Here is a 10,516-nt window from a genome sequence, read left to right on the forward strand (position 1 = left end):
ATATGCAGGCAATGAAGGTGAGAGAGAAGAAAATTGTCTGCTATTCTAAACTACCAAAGTCTGAAACTCATTTGGACACGTGGCAGGGTCCAACTTGACAAATAGTCATAATTTTTTTTTATATTGATATTAAATTATTATATTATGAGGTCACATTAAAAAAATAAAAATTAAAAAATGAGAGGATAAAAAGCTTAGTTTGGGATTGCTGTGCTGTGAGAAAAAACACTTCCAAACCTGCTGTGAGATGAAGTACTTCCGAACTTGCTGTGAGAAGAAGCAGCTGAGGTGTTTGGTAAATTGATTTTAAAAGTGTTGTGACAACGAAAAGCAATTTCTAAGTGTTTGGTAAGTTGCAAGGCAAAAGTGCTTTAACTTGGTATAATTACTAAAATGGTCATACATGCTAAAATATGCTACTATAATGCATAATTTTGTTTTTGGGTCTTTTCCCGTATACCCAAAAAGCCTCTGTATTTTTCCCAACTGCCCAACACTTTTGTATTACACTATTACTTTTAGGAAAAGACTAATAGGGATAGGTATTTTCATGATATGTCTATTGTATCCTATGTTAACCGTTGGTTTTAACAATACTAGTCGACCAAAAAGAACCTTGCTCTAAACGACAAAATTAAAAACAAGACTAGCCTTCAACATGCCTAAGTTTTTCACCTAACGACCTCTTGCCTAACAGTTACTTTAACAGGCGGAATCACTGCTGCTTGTCTAGATTTTTGGTTTAAAACTGATTTTTTCAAGTGAATAGTAAAATTAGAACCTTGGATTTCTACAGGATGCAAGCATAATGACAAATATGAGTACTGAAAACGTAATGACAATTATAAGGTTTTGATGAAGTGGGGGAGTAATTAACCTGAATTTATTTATTTAAAATACACATATGTTAAACATTCAGAGCCTCATTCTTAGGTAACAGCAAAAGCTGTTTAGCTATCCATGAGAACAGATACTTACTTGAAATGAAAGCACACTTCTAGACAGGAAGGGAAACACACTGCTACTATAGCTTTCTTACTCTTTGAGAGAAGATTCTTCTGCTCAATTTTCTGATACCTTACAAATGAACTTAAGGCCCCTTATAAAGGGAGCGGAACTCAAACTTGAATTCAAAACATAAAAATGTACAGAACAACTCTGTGACCTTCTGCTTTCCTGAGTGCTCCTGATGATGGAGGTCGTTAGGGGAAAAGCAAAAGCTTTATTAGGTGAGAGGTGAAGTGTTTTTTACTTGCCTTTCTGAAAAAGCAAAAGTAGCCTTTTAAGTCAAAAGGTGCTACAGTTGCATCTTTGGTGCTTTCACTTATGGCTTCACCTGTGACTTTACATATTCTCATCTGTTTCTGAGTTGTGGCCAAAGACAAAGGAGTTTTTGTCTGCTTGGGCCATCCTAACAGTTGTTGCATTGTCTTCGACATCTGTGTCTACGTACATCTTGTAATGGTTGTCTCTTTCAAGCTTTTCTATCTATTGTAAGCACGTCAGTGTCGAGACTATCTCCTTTCTGGTGAGAGATAGGAATAGGTCACTGCTGACTACGTCAGGGTGATCGTAAGCAGTGATTATAGTTTTTTTCTCCTACTGCCAGGAAGGTGTTGTTGATATCTTCAGAGATGATCTTTTTGATATATTCCAAGGCCATGGCTTTCATCCACGAGATGCTTGAGTTAGGCTGGCCATTGTATCTAACACAGGCGGGTTGAAGATATTTTCTTTGAATAATTCTCACATAATGATATGGAGAAATATACTCAACCTCTCCGTTTTCCTTTTGACTCCATTCTGGAGGAGTGGATCTGAACTTCAGACGAAACATGCAGTCATTTTTTCTAATGTTCTTGACTGTATTGACAATGATGGGAGGCAAACCTTTTAGATCATCATTTGTTTTAGTCCACAGATTATGGACAAAACCATTTTCAACAAGCCAAAGCTTGTGTTATTGAGGATGTTCACTCTGAACATTGACTAAGTATCTTCCAACATAGGGTCCTGCAATGATAAAGAGAGTTGGAGGAACTCGGTCTTCAAAATTATGACTTCCTATCAGACTATGAAATTCATGCCAGTCTGATTCATTAAGTGCCATGATAGGGACCCTAGCACTTTCTGGACTTTCAAGGAAGTGAATTTTTTCTTTTCTTACAGCACTCTGATGTGTATGAAGTTCTCCAAACTGTGGTCTACCATTTTCATAGAGTTCCTCAGCAAGTGCAAAGAGTGCTAGAAACATCAAACCACTGCTCTTTTCCTGAAAAGCAAACAGGAGGTTATCCAGAATTGCTTTCTGGTGGTAGGCTAGTCTTCTGCCAGTTCTGAACACAGAAGTATCGAATGTTTGAAGTTCATAGTTAAAAACATTTATTACTCCAGTTGGAGTAGTTTTGCTTTTTGGCAAAGCAACAGCCTTCAACGGTCTTGATGAGCCTTTACCTTCTGCCGTTTGAGACGGGCTAGCCAATCCTTTACCCTGGGATTGATTAGTTGTGGCTAGTCCTTTAGGACTTAGCAGAAACCTTTTGAGGATTTTTTCTTTGGTTTCCATGGGATCCTATTCAGGTTCATGTTCTTTCCCAGTTCTTCTGCTTCTGGGATTACGACCTTCGTCATCATCTTTTCGGCTGAACATTGCCAATTCTCTGGTTAAGGCGTCTGGAAGATAGTTCTTGTTTCCTGCAATTAATTCAACAACATAATCATATTGGTTAAGAAATAATTGCCAGTTAGCTAATCTTCCTCTGTCAGCAGCTTTATCAAGTTTAAAATTTTTGAAATTCTTTACTCTAGCACAATCGGTGCGGACCGTAAAGGGTTTTCCAAGAAAAGCTGGAGAATTTAAAATTGTTTTTTTGACAGCCAAATTTCTTTTTCCCCTGTGGGATAATTCATTTCTGCAGGGCTGAACTTGCCGCTACAAAATTTACAGATTTTTTCAATATTAGCGCCAGGTGTTTTTGCCAGAACAACACCGGACCAATAGTTATCACTCGCATATGTTTGGAGGATGATTTCATCATTTTCCTCTAATTGCTGTAGAGGAGGAAGGTTTTTGCAGAGATTTTTTATCTGCTTCACAATTTTTTCATCATCTTTTGTGAAGTTTCATTTTCTTTTGGAACTTGTTTTAGGAGATAACATCGTTGTTAATCCTGATATTTTGGGAATAAAATATCTCCCATAGTTTATGACACCAAGGAATCTCTCTAGACTCTTAGCATCAAGGATTCTATCTGGAAACTTCCAGATCTTCTCAAGGATGTGAGGCTGGAGTTTTATCACTCCGTTTTTGATATTTATTCCTAGGAAATCAACTTCATCGAGGATAAAGAAGATTTTCTTTTCTCCTAGGATAATTTCATGCTGAACTATCAGCTTTACTACCTCATGGAGGTGTTTCATGTGTTCTTCTCTGTTTTTGGAGAAGACTAGGATGTCATCTATGTAGACGATGCAGAACTCCGCAACATGTTTGAAGATGTTGGCCATCTTTCTCTAGAAGATTGAGGGAACTTGTTTTAGACCAAAAGGCATTACCAACCATTCGTAATGTCCTTGAGGTGTTCCAAATGCAGTGAGAGGTACACTCTCAGGATGCTTCTTGACTTGCCAGAAACCCGACTTTGCATTGAATTTCGAAAAGACTTTAGCTCCTCTGAGCTGGTTGATCAGTACTCGTACTTGAGCAATTTGATAACTGTCTTTGACAGTCTTTTTATTGACATCTCGGTAGTCAATCACCATTCTAGCTTTTCCTCTTAGAGTTTCTGCATGATTTCTCACGTAGAATGCTGGAGCATGATGAGGGCTAATGGAAGGTTGAATTAATCTCTTGTTCAGGAGATCTTCAATATCTTTTCTGAATTCCTTTTGATCTTCCTCCTTATACTGAGGAATGGTTTTGACATGACATACAGCATTCATGTCATGCAATCTTAATTCACAGACCACTGGGTCTTTTTCCCAAAACTTCTGAGGATCTACATCGATATTCTGTTCGAGTAGTTTCTTGATTTTTTCAAGAGTGGGAATTTTCTGAGACTCAAGCTTATTCTGGAAGTGCTTGACGTTATGCTCATGGATGAAACTAGTTTCTTCATCTCCACTAGTTTCTTCTTCAGAAGAAGAAGATTCTTCAACAAGTAATTCTTCTTGTTGCTTGATTTGGAGTATAGGTTCGAATTTGGGTTTGTAGGGGGTAAGATCATCACTATTCTGTTGCGATCTCTGATACTGAGTAGTAAAACCAGGACCTACTACACTTTTTGCTTGTGTAAGTCGGTCTGCCCAGAACACCCGTTCTCCTTTTCTGAAGCCTATTGCTTCGTCATCCTGAATGAATCTCTGTTGGAGAATAAAATCATTTCCCAACAGGAAATCTGATCCTTGGCCTTCAGATTGCCAAACATTATGGAGGATAAATGTTCCTCCACCAATGGTGATATGAACATTTTTTGCTACTTTATTCATGGTAAGGTGACTTCCATCAAATGTGACACCAGTAGCTGTTCTTTTCTTATCTTCTTTCCAGAGTTCTTCTGGAATTGCAAATCTTTTTGCAATAGTAAATCCTGATCCATTGTCTACAAAGGCATATAGATGATATTTTTTGTGATCAGGGAATTTTAGTCTAATCTCTATGTAGTTGTTGTATCTACTGGTAGAGACAACTTTCGATTATTGAAGCTCATTTTCTTGAGCTTGTTCCTTTTGGATGAATGGTTTACATTCTTCTGGAACAATTTCTGGTGGTTCAACCAATTCAAAATTTTCATTTTCATCGATTTTTTCTTTATCAATGATTTCTTCCTTTATTTTTGAGGAAGATGGTTCCATAATTTCTTGGAACAAGGCTTCTACGTTTTTCTCTTTTTGTTCAGAGAAATATTCTTCATATTCTTGTTCTACTAATTGGCTGACAAGGCCATTCTTGGTTTTCCTTCTTGCTTCAGCTATGAAGCATTCTTTGTGATAAGTCTTTTTTGACTCTTCACAAAACATAGGGAGACCATTCTTTTCATGACATAGGCAATAGTCACAAACGAATGTATCAGGGTTTACCTGATAAGAAGACATTAAAGATTCTGTCTTACTTTCTTCCCAGTTTTTGATTCTTAGAATATTCATCTGTCATGATTTGAAGTACTCTACTTCAGAATCTGACTCAGAGTCAGATGAATTTTCATCTTCAAACCAGGCAGAGTAAACTGACCTGTCGTCTTCTTCATCATCAGAATAAGCTATTTCATAGCCTTTCATATTTGCTGTTTCTACTATTTGCTCATATTCTTCAAAGAGAGCTTTCGTAGATCTTTTACCCTTTTTTGGGCATTCATTGGCATAGTGCCCTTCAGCTTTACATAACCAACATCGGCAAGCTTTCTTGCTTGGTTGTTTATGCTGATGAGTATTCTTCTTTTTCTTGAAGAATTTCTTTTTAGGATCTTCATTCTGATGTTTCTTGTAATTGAAACTTTTCTTGAATTTCCAATCTTTCTTCTTATTACTCCTTTTGAATTTTTTAAAGTAATATCTTTCTTTCTTTTTTCTGTGGAATTTGGATTCATGACATCCCCAGTTGGTCGGCATATCCAGTATTCCGTAACAGAAATTTTCAACTCCTTTAAGTTGTTTCTTGGCCATCTTAGCTCTAAGATTGGCTTTGCATTGTTCTTTTAGTAATTGTCGGATTCTGTCGGCAATTCCTCCAACTGAAAATCTTTCAATTAGTTTTTCAGCTATGCTTTCTCTCATAGCTGTTCTCCATGGTTCAGGGAGTTTTCTGTGCAACAGATTAACTAGATCAGTATTTTCTAGTTCACCAATTGTACAGTAATATTCTTGAAATTCATTCAAGTATTCTTCAAAATATCTCATGTCACAGATTTTGAGAGCACAGATATTTGATTTGGTAGTTTCTTTAGGCTTTTCACTCAGATTTGAAAGATCTCCACAGAACTGAACGTACAGGGGTATTGCAAAATCATACGGAGATTTCGAAGTTTTGATCTCCTCCAGCCATTCTTTCCCTCTGGCTGTCTCTTTGAAAGAGAAGTAATACTTTTTTGCTACTCCTGTGAGAGTAGTTTCAAAGTACATCTAAAGATCGGGAGCTTCAAACTTTCCAAGGGTAAGAGCAGATGCCATCATCAGGCTGTCTACCCATTGGTCAAGAGTTTTTCTCTTGTCTAGAGCTTTATCCAGATCTAGCCATATTCCATAATTGGAAATTGGTACTCTGGGAATCTTGTCCTCTAGGACAAATCTTTGAGAATTTCTTTCTCCATTTTTGCCCATAGGGGCTTTCTGTACAAGGAGTTTTAGCTTTCCCTTTTCTCTAATGATGGAAGTTTTGGAGCTTTCTCCTTCTTCCATTTCAATATCTTGATAGGGAAGGAGTTTTCTTTCCTTTCCCGGATTGAATTTTTTCATTTCTTCGATTAGTTTTTCTAATTGTTCCGAATTTTGACAATTCTTAGCTTCTTCATACAGATCATAGAGCTTTTGTGCTCTAAGCATGTTTACTGGTCTGTTTAGATTAGCTTCTAATTCTTCTTCAGTGATAGACTCTGATTGTTCTACAGAGTTTTTTGTACCACTAATACTAGCTTCTTCTGAGAAGATTTTTATTTATCCTGATATTTTCAGGACAGACATCACTTTTTCTATGATTGTCAAAATTCAGACTGATTTCTCCAGTCTTTCTGCTTTCATAAATTTTAGCTTTTGCACTCTCTGTTGGTAGCTTCGAACCAAATAATTTCCATTCAATAGGAAAAGTTACTTCATTCCAAGCAACCTTGTGAATCTGTTGAGAATGGTTCTTCTGACTGGTGAGGAATCTAGTAGTGAGACCAGGGATGTTTGATATCCTTGTCTTTGGCTCTACTGTGGTACTCATCAGTTTATAGTATATCTTGTATACTATTGCCAATTCTTGCATATCATTTTTCATTGATATGCCATCTGTCTTGACTCTCAGTCGGAGACAGTGGGCTGCATCCTTCAAGCTGGTTGAGAAATTTGGGAAGCAATTGAAATAAGCTACTTGATTGCATAAAGATGCTTCAAGAGTTCCCAGCAGACTAGCTTGAAAGTCTGTTACTCTACTGTCTTGTAAGACACATAGAACTGAACAGTTTATGCCTTCCCAGGCAAGAAGTTTTATGCCTACTTGGACTGCTCCAATATGCATAAATTGATAATTTTTTGCTCTTGCTCTGGCAACTTCAGCAGGAGTAATCATCAAGAGATCTGTCTCTCCTGTTGTGGAAGGGGTTGTAAATTCCAGTAATTTGAAGTGATGGCTGTCCATCAGGTCAAATGTTCCCCTTTTGTAGATTTGTTTGAAATCTAGTTTTGGAATTTAGGCGTTTTTTACCTCATGCTCGATTTTGTTGTATTCGAATTCTTCAGCATTTAGGAGTTGTACTCCTTTCTTTTTCCTGAAGATGCTCATCATATTGACATCTCGAGTTTCTTTTGGATTTTCATACCGAATACTAGTAGAACTAGTAGATGGATCCAGAAAAATCATATTTGGAACATGATTCTTATCTGGTTTTTCTAATGGTTTGAATCCATTAGCTTTCTTTTTTATTGTAGGCACTTTCTTGTCCTTTAGTATATTTTTTATAGAATCCAGCGTTTTATGCTGTTCATTGATTTTTCTACTAACACTTGTTAGCTTTTCTTCTTCCATTTTTGGAAGTTCCTTGATATAATCCAGTTTGTTTTCCAATTTTTCTAATTGGTGGATTATAGCAGGTATTTTTTCTAGATGATTTTGACATCTAGTTAATTCTTGCTGCAGGTTCTGATATTTTTCATCAGAAGATTGTAATAGAGAATTCAGTCTCTCTATTATCAAATCAGACATTGTCCCCATCGGGGATTCCCCTGCTGAACTCTTTACAAGCTCTGATACCAGTGATTTGCGGATCTAACCAATGCTCAAATAATCAACAGGTTTTTGTTCCTCTTCCAGAATATATAAGAGATTATCAATATCTTGTTCTAATTTATAGATTCTGGTTTGAAGTCTATAGATGATATCCCAGTAGTTGAGAGTTTCTCTATTAAGACTTTCTCTAAAGTCTTTCAATTTTCTCAACTTTTCTCTTTCCTTTTGTAATTCTTTGCTAGTATTTTTGCAAATAGCATTCAACTCAAGTCTGTCAACGATCGAAATTATGAATAGTAATTTATATTGTTTACCTTTGAAATAGAGGATGCCCGTTAACACTGCATTTTTAAACAAACAAAATTCTGATGGGCCCACCACGTTTCAACAAAACTTTTTTTTAAAATATGCAACTATAGACATCAGACGAGAAGGAAACAACTAAGGGTACTAAAGGTAGGGATTTTGACAAGACGGGTAGGTAGGAATAAAAAGAAGAAAGAGTTGTGTAAAGAGGAATAAAAATAATACACTGGGGTGTATGAGAAGTATTTCCTTGGATTAGGGTGTATGAGCATTAACCCTTTGTTTTTTTATTATGTAACCATACCAAATAAAAAAAATTCACACGTATTATCCTTCTACCCTTGCTTGGACCGAAGAAAAGATTTACTTTAAGGGTTCTTGACTCAATGCACAAAATTGGGCCAAGGTATTCCCACTTACACCACCAACAAATTTTTATTCTCACTTACCCCATTTAAACGTCAAATGACAATTTTACCCTTCAAAGAACTGTGAAATAACAAATCATACATAAAATCAGAAAACGTTCTCTCTCTGTCCTCTCTCTCCCCTCCCCTCCCCTCCCCTCCACTCTCCGATCTCTTTCCGGCAAGGAATATTCCTCCATTGAGCAAGTCGCCCTCACTAAATCCCCACCTCCCAGATCGCCGGCCTCATCATCCTCGCCGTCGATTTCCTCTCCGAGACCTCCATCAAGGCCTTCATCATCAAGATCTTCCGGTCCCTCAACAAAACGGCGTTCGTCCGCGTGTTTTCGGATAAGCCCCATGCCATGGTCTTCGGGTTTGTGAAGACGGAGAGGACCATGAAGTATTTATATTTGAGGAGATTGCATCTGTGGTCGAGGTTTCATGTGAAGGTTTCAAATGAGTTGGATAGGGACGTGCCGGAGGTGGTGGATATTAGGTTCCGATGACCAAGTACATGGTGGATTCAGAAAACATTTGAAGTCTTGCTTGAAAGAAATGAGAAGACGAACAAGGTTGGTGTGAGGACTTGGCTGTCGAAAATGGGCTGTTCTCATTTGAGGAGATTGTGAGGAGGCAATTAGATCCAATTTGGCATACATTGGGGAAGAACACTAAGCAGCTTGTGTCTGACTCGAAGATTCTCAGGAAGCACTTGGATTACCTTGTTAGGTACACTTGGCTCCACTCTTTCTGGGCATTGTCTTTGCTTTCTTTATGCATGGTCAAAGAAGCCATTGAGGAATGAATGACCCACACTTCAATTCTCTGTATCCATTGATCTTAATGGCTACATGCATGCAATTATAGATAGTTTCTCACTTGGATAGTTTCTTTGTATTCCATTTTTAGTTATTGACAAAATTTTTATATTTTCTTCTTTTAACTTCGCATATATATATATATATATATATATATTTGCTGGCTGATGGTATTATTTACTCTGAACTTCAATTCTTACTTAATAGAGAATTAGAGACATACTCCTTTCACCCTTTATCAGCAAAACTTAATAAGCATTCTTTCATAAATAAATAGTTTATGTCATCTTTTTCAAAATTTAAAAGAGTTGGTAATTATTACTTATGATTACTGATCACCAATGGTAATTACTTTAGTTTGAGGGGGGCAATAAATGGCTATTGAGGGGCAATAGAGATTTGTTAAAGGTCTATTGGGGAGCAATACACGTCTATTGACGGGCAAAACATGTTTTGAATTGATGTAATTTACTTGTTTTTTTCTTTAATCAAATTTTTATTTGTCTAATTTTAAAAATAAATGGGTATTAGGGGGCAATAGACATCGATCTATTGGGGGGGCAATATGCGTCTATTGGGGGGCAACACAGGTTATTCAGGGGGCAATAAACCTCTCCGACCCCATATGAGATCTACAACAACCTCTTTTGAGACTTCCAGCGAGGTTTCATGAACCTCTATTGCCCTCCAATAGACGTCTATTGGGGGGTAATAGGCGTCTATTGGGGGGCAATAGATGTCTATTGGAGGGAAAAAAACTTTCCGATGAGATTTTCAGCAAATTCCCGTGGGCGGCAGTCGGTGACTAGATTCCGACTGCCAGTGACCGGAATCCGGCGACCGGTGACTGGATTCCGGCGGCCGATGACCAGGTTCCGGCGAAGTCTCCTATGGTTTCTCTCTCTTCCATTTTTTCTCTCTCTCTAAGTTTCAAAGTGGTGAGGGTAAAATGGTATTAAAAATTTTTAAAAAAAAAAAAATCTTAATGGGGTATTAGGGAAGACCTCTTTAGAGTGTTTTGGGTAAGAGAGAATTAAAAAACTTAATGGGGTAAATGGGAA

This window comes from Rosa chinensis, chromosome 1 (assembly GCF_002994745.2).
Source record: "Rosa chinensis cultivar Old Blush chromosome 1, RchiOBHm-V2, whole genome shotgun sequence".
Taxonomy (NCBI): Eukaryota; Viridiplantae; Streptophyta; class Magnoliopsida; order Rosales; family Rosaceae; genus Rosa; species Rosa chinensis.